This window comes from Montipora foliosa, unplaced genomic scaffold (genome assembly GCF_036669935.1).
Source record: "Montipora foliosa isolate CH-2021 unplaced genomic scaffold, ASM3666993v2 scaffold_184, whole genome shotgun sequence".
In the NCBI taxonomy this organism is placed as follows: domain Eukaryota; kingdom Metazoa; phylum Cnidaria; class Anthozoa; order Scleractinia; family Acroporidae; genus Montipora; species Montipora foliosa.
This window is the reverse complement of record NW_027179486.1, coordinates 12,501-22,500: the sequence shown is the minus strand read 5'-3', so window position 1 is coordinate 22,500 and position 10,000 is coordinate 12,501. Positions and strand designations below refer to the sequence as shown.

General features: G+C 39.9%; 1 long non-coding RNA gene and 1 pseudogene across 1 annotated transcript; one reads left to right on the top strand and one right to left on the bottom strand.

The window, feature by feature from the left end:
* The first annotated feature begins 597 nt into the window (after window positions 1-597).
* On the top strand, window positions 598-5,571 carry LOC137986314 (uncharacterized). Its single transcript, XR_011119711.1, has 3 exons — window positions 598-692; window positions 1,837-1,890; window positions 4,235-5,571. It is a non-coding gene; the product is annotated as an uncharacterized lncRNA (long non-coding RNA).
* A 327-nt stretch (window positions 5,572-5,898) lies between these two features.
* The window catches only part of LOC137986316 (adhesion G-protein coupled receptor G2-like), a 5,657-nt pseudogene continuing 1,555 nt past the window's right edge, over window positions 5,899-10,000 (bottom strand).

Sequence of the window (10,000 nt, the reverse complement as noted above, 5' to 3'; positions counted from 1 at the left end):
GTAATTTGCTAGGATTTCACACTGAATATTATTTTGTGAGTTTTATTTCGTTTTTCATTACAGACAATTGTCGGATTTTCGCTTAAAAGCAATCCGGCGGCTTGGACAACAGAGTGAAGCCAGGTATTTTTGAAAATTCAAATGCTTTAGTTAATGCCTGATCGAAAATTTCTTTCGGATTGGACATTTAACATTTGTTCCCCCCTCTCTCTCTTCCCCCCCCCACCCCCCCCCCCCCCCCCAAAAAAAAAAAAAAAAAAAACCTCGGTCTATCGAACGAGGCTAGGACGAGTTTGATCATAATTAAAAGACAGCAGAAAATGAATTGCAAATGAAACAGCTGGAGACAGGGCTGAAAAGGTCGTAGTCGATACATTTGGTCCTTCATTCCAAGCCCTTAATTCCGAGGAAAAACGTTAACGTTTACACCAATAACACGACAAAAGGAGTTTTTGCACCGACAGACTCACAGAAGCAACGATGTTTTTATGTTTGCTCTTTTTTCGATGTTCGCGAGTCATTTTCACAATGGCGCCCACGGCCGCGAAAGATCTGACTCGAAACAAATACCAGCATGCACTGCGTTCGCACGCTTCACACAAGCCTTGAATTAATAACCCACACCGGGAGTGTCTTTCAAGCCACGATGAAATTGCTATTTTTCTTCGTTTTTTTCTCTTGTATCTCGTTCGGTAAGTTCTCTCGTATTGTATTTGATGTGAATTATGTTTTATTCAAGGCACTGTCACAGTTTCAGTGGATTTCCGCAACACGCCCTGCGTAAAAAGTCCGTCTGTGGATCTGTGCATCAAACCGAAACATTCCGTGGCACTACCGAGGACGCCTCATACGAATTGAAGTATCCTGGCCATTTGAATCCAGCCTGTTTTCCGAATTCAACTTGAATTTTTCTCTTTTCCATCCCTGAACACGCTTGAAACCTTTAGGTGTAGGGTACGTTTTGCATGCACCTTGCCGGGTTAGCAAACTTCAAAGACGTATTCCATTTGAATACTTCACGTTTACTCGCTTAAATGCTCTTGATTACTCACGTGTGGATTGTGTTTGAATACTCTGGGATTCCGTGGCGTTACGATTGCGTATCCAAGGCTTGAATACTTCAATATATTGGCGCACTTCTAATTGACTGCAACTCAGGTGAACACCAGAGGCTGACCTCCTGACGCCTCGTGTACGGACTTCATTTATTCACTCATTCATTTTGTTTATTTTGCCTTTTTACTTAATTTACAGTATTTATAAGTATTTTAAAAGACCGCACTCAGGCAGATGCTTAAAGGCAGTTATTGCTCCAAGGCCAAAGACAATGCTTCCTTTGTACGAGAGAGCGTTGCAGTACAGGCAAATGCCCTTGAAAAGTTATTGGGCGAAAATCTTAGCTACGGCTAGACCGCATACTTTCCTGGCTCCTCTATTTGGATGCTTTTGACTCATAAACAATACAATACAATACCTACTTAATTGACCACTGCCCATAGGGGCTTTTCAGGGCCAATGAAACACAATCACAACAGAATATAGGACATTCAATAACAACAACTGTCAAGAACCCCAACTGGCCGGAGGCAAGCTAGTTGGCTATTTACAAGTGCAGCTGAGAAGTTGAACCAGGGACTACGTGGAACAAATTCAACGAGTGGTCAGAACCTGTCTTGAACCCTGGATCACAGGACCTCAAGGCAGCCGCCCTGACCACAGGGCCGCACTGCTTCCTAACCATTTAAAACTCGGAATTATCTAACCAAAAAGCACTTTTGCTTCGCAATCACCCCTCTGTTCATTTACGCCTTTTAATTTTAACCAATTTCCTTGCAGAGAAAGTCGAAGAGATTTATGATGACGTACAATCATTTCATCAAGAGAATCAAGGCATAGATACTAAAACATTTTTTGTACGATTCTAAAACTGACTGAAATAGCTTAAGCCTTCATTAGTAAATCATGCAATATCATCCGGTATGACTTTTACTATGCTTTATGGTCAAACATGAAAGGTATTTGTGTTGCAGTCTGGCTTGAGAACTATTAAAGTAAAAGCCTACAGATAATGTTTGAATAGTTCATAACGGTGAATCTTGGAAAATTTCAAGTAAGTATTTTTTCAGTAAAGATAAACGGAAAAAAGATCTTACCAAAAATATCTCATGAAACCATTTAATTCCTTTTTGGTTGCTCGAGGGTGAATAGAAGTTGCTTATCGTCATTGAATCAGCCAATCAAAATGCCTGAAAAGCAGTATTCACTTGTGCTTTCCTTGTTTTACTAGGGAACCTGTTGCTGTGTTTTGTTCTTCTGTTTTTGGCCGAGTCGATTGAAGGCGTGATGATGATCACCTTCGAGTTAATCGGCAATTAAAACGCACGAAAAGAGTAATTTACGGTTCTCTTGTGCTATAAATTTATAGCAGTTTTAGGGCGCGTTCGATTGACCGTATTGCAAAATAGGAATACACGGAATAGAAGTTAGAAATCCTTCGTTTTACGGAAATTCACATTAAAATTGTCAAACACCTGCTAGAATGCTATTTTAAAGATATCTTTATTATCCGTGTTGCTTCAAAACGCCAAACATACCGCGCTTTAAATCATCACTCCACCCATGTATTCTTATTCCGGAATAGGGTCAATCGAACGCACCCTTAATGAGCTTGCTCTGGATGCAAAGTGGTAATAGTCAAAAAGGGCGAAAAGACGAGCAGGCTTTAACCAATTTTCTATCCAACAAGAACGAATACGATAAATCTTTATAAAATTTCATGGATGTTTTTGTCGAAGAATTTAGCTTAGCCCTCCCACTAAAAAAATTGGAGCAATTGCAGAATAGCAGGCCCACCAAATGTCCTACTAAAAAAGCTATCAACGCGGTCCGCAGTCCCGAAGTCGATAAATGAAAAGAAAAGTGTTAAAGGGCAAGCTTCCAAACGAGTGCTTTCTTCTTCACAGATCTCGTGAAAAGTGTAGTTAACCAAACCGCGAAATGAAAGCTAACATTTTACGAGAATGCTAATGAGAATGCTAATTTGGTGGGCCGGGTATTCTGCAATCTAGCCAAAAAATTAACGTGCACAGGAACCCATGAGTAGTCGCCTCCCTGTTTTTAGAACTAACCCTTTAGCGGGAGAATCAGATTTACATCAATTTATATCAATTTGCACAATTTGCATACATTAAGAATAAAACAAAAATAGCAGTTACAAACATTTGCTTGAACTTTGTAACTTTTTATAGACTTAACGTTTCGTATGTTACAACATACATCATCAGTAGTGATTATTATTCAGTTACTGATAAATTTAAATTCAAATATACCTCTCAAACGGACTGGGAACCAACCAATTTGATTTACAACTAACGAAATTAAACGACAAGAAATATGCTAATAAGAGAGATAAAGTTTCTCACTGCCAACGTTTTCATTTAAGGCTGGCCTTAAATCACGGATAAACAGAGACTCTTTAATTTTACAATGCATGTTTGATCGACCAGTTGCTAAGATTTCACAATGATCCCATTTTATTCAATGGTTGGTTAGAAAACATGATTGGCAATTGAAGATTCGTGACAATTTGTTGTTAGTGCTTTGCATACATTGTTTTTGCCATTTTTGTCTTCGCTTGACAATAACTTTGTTCTGATTGGCCATTCTGAAGAGTGCGTGCAAAACCGAAGGGCTCGTGGCGTTCTAAAAATAGAAAGATACGCGCAGAGGTTAACTCATAGGGTTTGTATGGGGGAGGCAAGCTCCTACTCGTGGGCTCTTGACGTGCACACATTTGCCGGACGCATTTTCCATAGAAGGTCCAACGTGGGTATATAACTTAACAAGGGCTGATAACCGAGATCTAGTGAGTCAAGTGACAAAGCTATTTAACAATTAGACCCGTAGCCCTTGGGGGCGAAGCCGAATGGGCTATTGACCCGTGGCCCTTAGGGTGAAGGGTCTAATTGTTTTAGTATCACCCAACTTGTCGGACAGAAAAGGCAATAATAAAGTTAGCAACTGCAAGTTGAAAATATATTAATTTGAAAAAAAAACGAAAGAAAGCGTCACGCTTTTCGCTACTCGAGGACTATTACTAATAGTCCTCTAGTAGCGTACCCAATCAAAATGCAGCATTTGCATTAGTCCACTAGTTGGGTGATACTAAAATGTATTATCCGACATTGTCCGAGGTTGAGAATTTAATAATCCGTTTAACGTTTTTCCTTTGCAGGTAATCAAGCTGAAGAATTTTACGAAGCCGTGTGAAAAACAATCGCGGGCAAGATTAAGCGTCTACTCTCAACAAGAATGGCGTATTCTTCCACAGAAATAAAATGGTAGTAATTTCCCTCAATCCTGGTATTATTTTTCATGCAGTACTATTTCTACGAAACAAATCATTTCTCATCCTGTTTTAAAATGCAGATTCGGTCGGAGTTCGTCCAAGAAACAGTCAAATTAACTTACACCAGAAAGTCAAAGGCTCCGTGATTAAGCTGTCCACGTGACAGGTTCGTGCGGATTGTCGAGTGATCACATGTTCTGTGACCATTCAGGTTAACAGATTCGGCATATTATTAACAGCTCAATGTGCCGCAAACGACTGAATTTAAATGACTAAGAACGAAAATGACTATTAGATGATTTGACGTCATGCATGGCCGCCATGTTAGAAGGCACGAATAAGGTCGAACAACATATCAATCATCTGCTTCTTTTTTTCGTTCATCACTCAGCATTTGTGCATTTCGCCATCATTATTTGCTATTTTAGAGGTTAGTGTCAAACAACGTCTTCTAGGGGTCCGATTTCGAGGGGTATTCCTCTTGAAAAGGTCATCTTAGCATGGACTTTGCCCGTATATCTTTTATAAAACTACAGTTCAAGCCATTGTCCAGTACCAGAAGCTCGTGACCTTGAAGCGTTTAACTCTGTTTCAGAGCTGGAGTTTAAAAATTTCCTTATTTGGATGTAACGTAGCTCTAGCATTTCTCTGCGAGTGCAGCTTCGATCTTATTTTGTCCATATTTGGGCATAACATTGGTGTTCTAAAATCTCCAGCTTTGTTCCAAGGAAAAGAGTTGCAAGTTACACCCTTCAAGCTAATGTTCTTCTGCCAGTGCTAATTGTACTGTGACTGTTGTACAAAGAAGTAATTTTAGACTGCGGAGTGGCGGGCTTGGTTGCTTTCAGCAAAACTCCCCACGGGAGTACTTTCTCACAGACTCTCTGAACATTATCCATTTGTCATGAGGAACAAGTGCCAGTTTCAATTTCCGCAGGGTTTGTTTTCGTTATATTGAATTTAATTCTACGTTCCGCCGATCACGAGAGTTACTGGCAATAAAACTGGCTTTTATTATTTAGCAGATCGTGATTATCACATGGAGCTCACATTTGCTCGCGTAAAGTGGAGATTATCATGATAAAATGATAACATAAAATTATGCGAAACCTCAAGCTTAATGTAGCTTTTTATATATCAGCCTTTTGGGAAATTATGATATTTTGTACTAATATGTAGTTTATAAACCTACACCAAAGAATAATACAATTTAAAACTGTTTAACAATATAATCTCGGAAGGAAGGGTGCGGCCTAGTAGTCCGCCGGGGTGCTTAACATGTTTTTTCCACTATGCTTTGCGTAGGCCAACTGGTTGCCTTCGATACGATGCGATACTAATAAGGAAGGAAACGTAATAACCTTTTACAGTTTTCTAACTTGCGGCCCTCAATAGCCAGATGTAATTAGCTTAGAGTCCATTTTGTTCAGGAATAAAACCCGGGTACCCGGAAAAAAACCTTCGAGTAAGGTTGGCAAAGCCCACATGCAATCGCAAAGGCGGGAAGCACAGTACTTAACCTTAACACTGTCTAATATGTTTATATGAATTATTATTCTCCAATACACAAAGTGCCTTTACTTTTACATGCTTCCTGGTGTGAAATTTGTATTAGATATAGACTGTATTCATAAATGGCCGCCAAAAAATTATTCTTTTGTCTTTGTGCTAATCATCCTTACTAGCCTCTCTTTGGAGCAAAAATTCTTTTGAATTTTGTTCGTGATAGCGAGGCTGGTGAGGATGATTAGCATAAAGACAAAAAAATAATTACTTAGCCGCCATTTATGAATACGGTCTATTTCTCTGTTCATGATAACTTCAGTTTGCAATCGGAACACGGCTGCTCCGATGATCTTCTTTCAGTTAACATATTTACAGTTAACGATATTTAAGTTGACATCCCAATGGAGTTCATTTGGATCTCGATTCGATTCCCGAGTCCTTGTCCGCTGTCCCACTGAGCGATATTTGATGTTCTGGCGCCGGCATCACCGATGAGAAATTACGGGAAGACAAACTGAGGGTCTTGCCAACAGTCACCAGGCTTTGGCTACGAAACATTTCCACCATGCGGTTTCTTGACGAAAACCATCGCCATGCTTCTCGAAATTCCGTCTTGATAATTCCATGTAACAGAAAAATGAACAAGCCTTGAAATGAACACGTGATTGTAAAAAGATAGTGAAACACCAGTGTTCCAACGATTGCCGCCAAGCCAGCGAACAGCCAGTTGAGACCGAGCAAAACAAACACAGACACTGTTGCACGGAAGTATGATTTCTTTCATTACTACAAGAAAAGTGACGACGTTGAACGCCATAAGGAGGAGAACTGGGGCCAAAAAAGCGCCGTAAAAGGCGTTGGCGTTCATCCAGCCACTAAAATTTAACAGTAAATTACTTTATTAGGCGTATAGAGTATGCCTTCTGTATTTTTAATTACAATTTCAAGTCTGATGAATTTCAAGAGAAACACTACTGTTATAATTTTCTTCGTGAGCAGCCGCATACGTTCACATAGGCGATACATTGTTCATTAAAAAAAATTGAATGCATGTATTTAAAACGCCCTATCTTTTTTGAATCAGGTCTAGGTGAAATCCTCACCTTTTATTTGTTTGAACGCTCTGAAGCGATGAGACATGTTGCATTCCCAAGCACGGCTTTGCACACATTGCGTACCTACTTACCGTTCGCATTTATCACTTTACCATTTATCATTAATTAACGACGAAGCAATCCCAGAGCTGTTCTCCTTTACGCATGTTATGCGCAGATTCAAGATCCGAGGATCCGCCATAAGCATTAGCGCAAATCACAAGCATCACGCAAATTAAACTCAGTAGTAAGTTGATCATTACCACTTTTTTCTTGAACAAAAGACAGTAATCAGGAAGAGGCTATTACACATGCGTACGTCAAATGTGGTATATGCTTTCGTTGCACGAGTAGATAAGCCCTAACCACTAAAATCAGAAACGTAGCATTGTAGTTTTAAAGAAATTTCAAGGCACATCTTATATTTATCTTTTCAAGTGAGAATTGAGCCTAAAGAGAAAGCAAGGTTACTTACAGTGGTTGCTTGTTGTTATCCATCGAATGAAATCCATATGAATCAGGTTCAGCTAGTATCGTTATCACCACAATTATGGCGGGAATTACTGCGATTTAGGAAAACGAATTAATAAATAAGTGAATGAATGAGTGAACGAACAAACGAACGAATAAATGAATGAATAATGACTGAAGAAGAAGATGAAAAAAGGGGTCAAACTTGTTACATACACCAACCTACGTGACCCCGCACCGAGGAAAAACTGGAGAGGTTCCCTCCTTCCCCTTTTTCCTCAGGGGGTGGGTACTGCTACACGTAGGCTATACCCACACCAATTGTGATATTGGCGAAGAATTCGGGAACAAGTTAAGGACAGTGTCTACTATTGTCATTCCGCAAACATTCTGCGCATCTCGAGATACTCCAGTTTCCTATCGGTGATGCTTACCAACTGACAGTGATTTTGCACGGTTTAAACCTATCCGGAGAAAGTAGATCTTAGTCACTACTCTTGGTATCCAAAAAGAAAATTAGGGGTAACTATGCATTTTTGAGGGAAAATTAAGCTTCAATTTGAGAAAAAAACACAATACATTGCTTTGTACTTTAAGGCTTTTTACAACTATCATTCATCAATTATCTTTGAAAAATGCGTGGATACCCCCAATTTTCTTTTTGGATCTCAATAACACTTGTTAAGATCTACATTTCCTGCATAATCATAAACCGGGGCAAAAATACCTTTAAATTAGTAGGCACCGTCCTTAAAGTTTCAACTTAGAGAACTTACTCCATCCTAATACGCCAGCCCTGCACATGAACTCCTTCTGGGAAGTTAGTGTCGTATCGATCACTTTCACGAGGTCTTGATATAGGTTATATGCCTCTATACTCATCCATACAATAGACGAGAATAAGAAATAATGCAACAACGAGGCCAGAGCCTTGCACAGGTCCACAGAATCCGATACTGTCACACCATTGATACCAAATGTGAAAAGTAAGATGGCTGCTAGCAGTGACAGACTCATGCAAATTAATATCTTATTTGGGCGAAGACGGCGAAGCTTTCTGTGGAAACAATTGTGACATTAAATTAAATTAATGACTGAGATTAACTCAACTTAATTCCCGCACTACGTGAATTGAGAATGATAACTCATGGTGTTGAATTTCATGTCAACCAAACACGTGAATGAAAATTGACAAAATGACTTGACTTGAAATTGACGTGATCTGGTTTTACCGTTTTGTAAACTGGCCAATGGTTAACTGCAATGACATGATTAAGAATTTCAAGTGGACTTTGTACTTTTTAACCTCTTTAAGGTGGAAGGGAGGCTCTGGAGCCTAGGTGATTTGACAATGGACTGGAATCTAGTCTTTGGTGTGAGGAGGAGCGATGTAATCTCCCCAGTGTACGGGGTGAAATCATCCATAAACGAGTCTGGGGCTCGTTGCCAGGAGCCATGTAGCCTGTCTTCCACCTCCGGGATGTCATTTAATGAGTATAGAGCTACTAGAGCTCTAGCGTCTGGAGGTCTAGCATTCTAGAGTTCAAGCCGAACTAAACTTGTTTTCGTATTTTTCGATCCAGTGAAAATTTGCATGTCATGTTTCCCTTTGGTTTTTGCAACAGTTGGCCTGCTGAATCTCGCAAGGGTCGCAAAGGAGTCGTTCTATAAATAAATCTACTCGGGAAAGGGTTGAATATGGGAGATAGAGGATACCCTTGATGAGCTCCCGATGTCATGGTATAATAGCATGAAAAGTGGTCATTGGGCTATTGCTACGTTTTGTGCGATCAGGTTGATGGAGGAGGTCGTAGCCGACAGCGGCCAATCATAGCTAAGGAGGAAGGTTAAGAGGTTCGAGTGTGTTTAATAGAACATCGCCGTACCTTGAGAAGGCAATAGTCAGGATTGTTAGTATGAGTCCCAAAGACGATAAGGCGCATCCCACGTAGGAGATGGCTTTTAATGCTCTTTGATGGTCCTTCGGAATATCGTTGACCTTGCGAAGAATTACATCGGGCGTAAAGTAGTGCCTCTCTCTCAGGTAATTTAGATAGTCGTTGACATTAGATTCGTGAATTTCCTTGGAAAGTGAGAAACAAGATAAAAGTATTGAAAAAATACATCTCGATTAAAAGATCATTACAATAATCAGTATGTGTTAGGTTGCTAAAGGTCATCACCGACGATCAAAGAGTACAATCGAGAGAGAGGGAGAGGGAGAGTGAAGGAAGGAGGGAGGGAGGGAGGAAGAGGAAGAGAGTAGGAGGAAGGGAGGGAGGGAGAGGAAGAGAGAGACAGCGAGAGTGAGTTTGGTTTCCCCGCCAAAGACTTTTCTCCCCAATGATAACCACTTCATAATTAAAAAGTGAAAAGGAAAGGACTAATTAGGGACACAGAAAACTGAAATTAACAATGAAAGCAAATCAAGTCAAATGTTGGTTTTTTTATTACCTTAGGCGAAGTGTCAGTCGTACCATCCCAAAGTTATTTGAAAACTCGTCTGAAAATAGCTTTGCCTATAAGTGTTTACTTAACGACCTAATATTGAAGTCGTGAGCCCCTAGAAACACTTGATTCA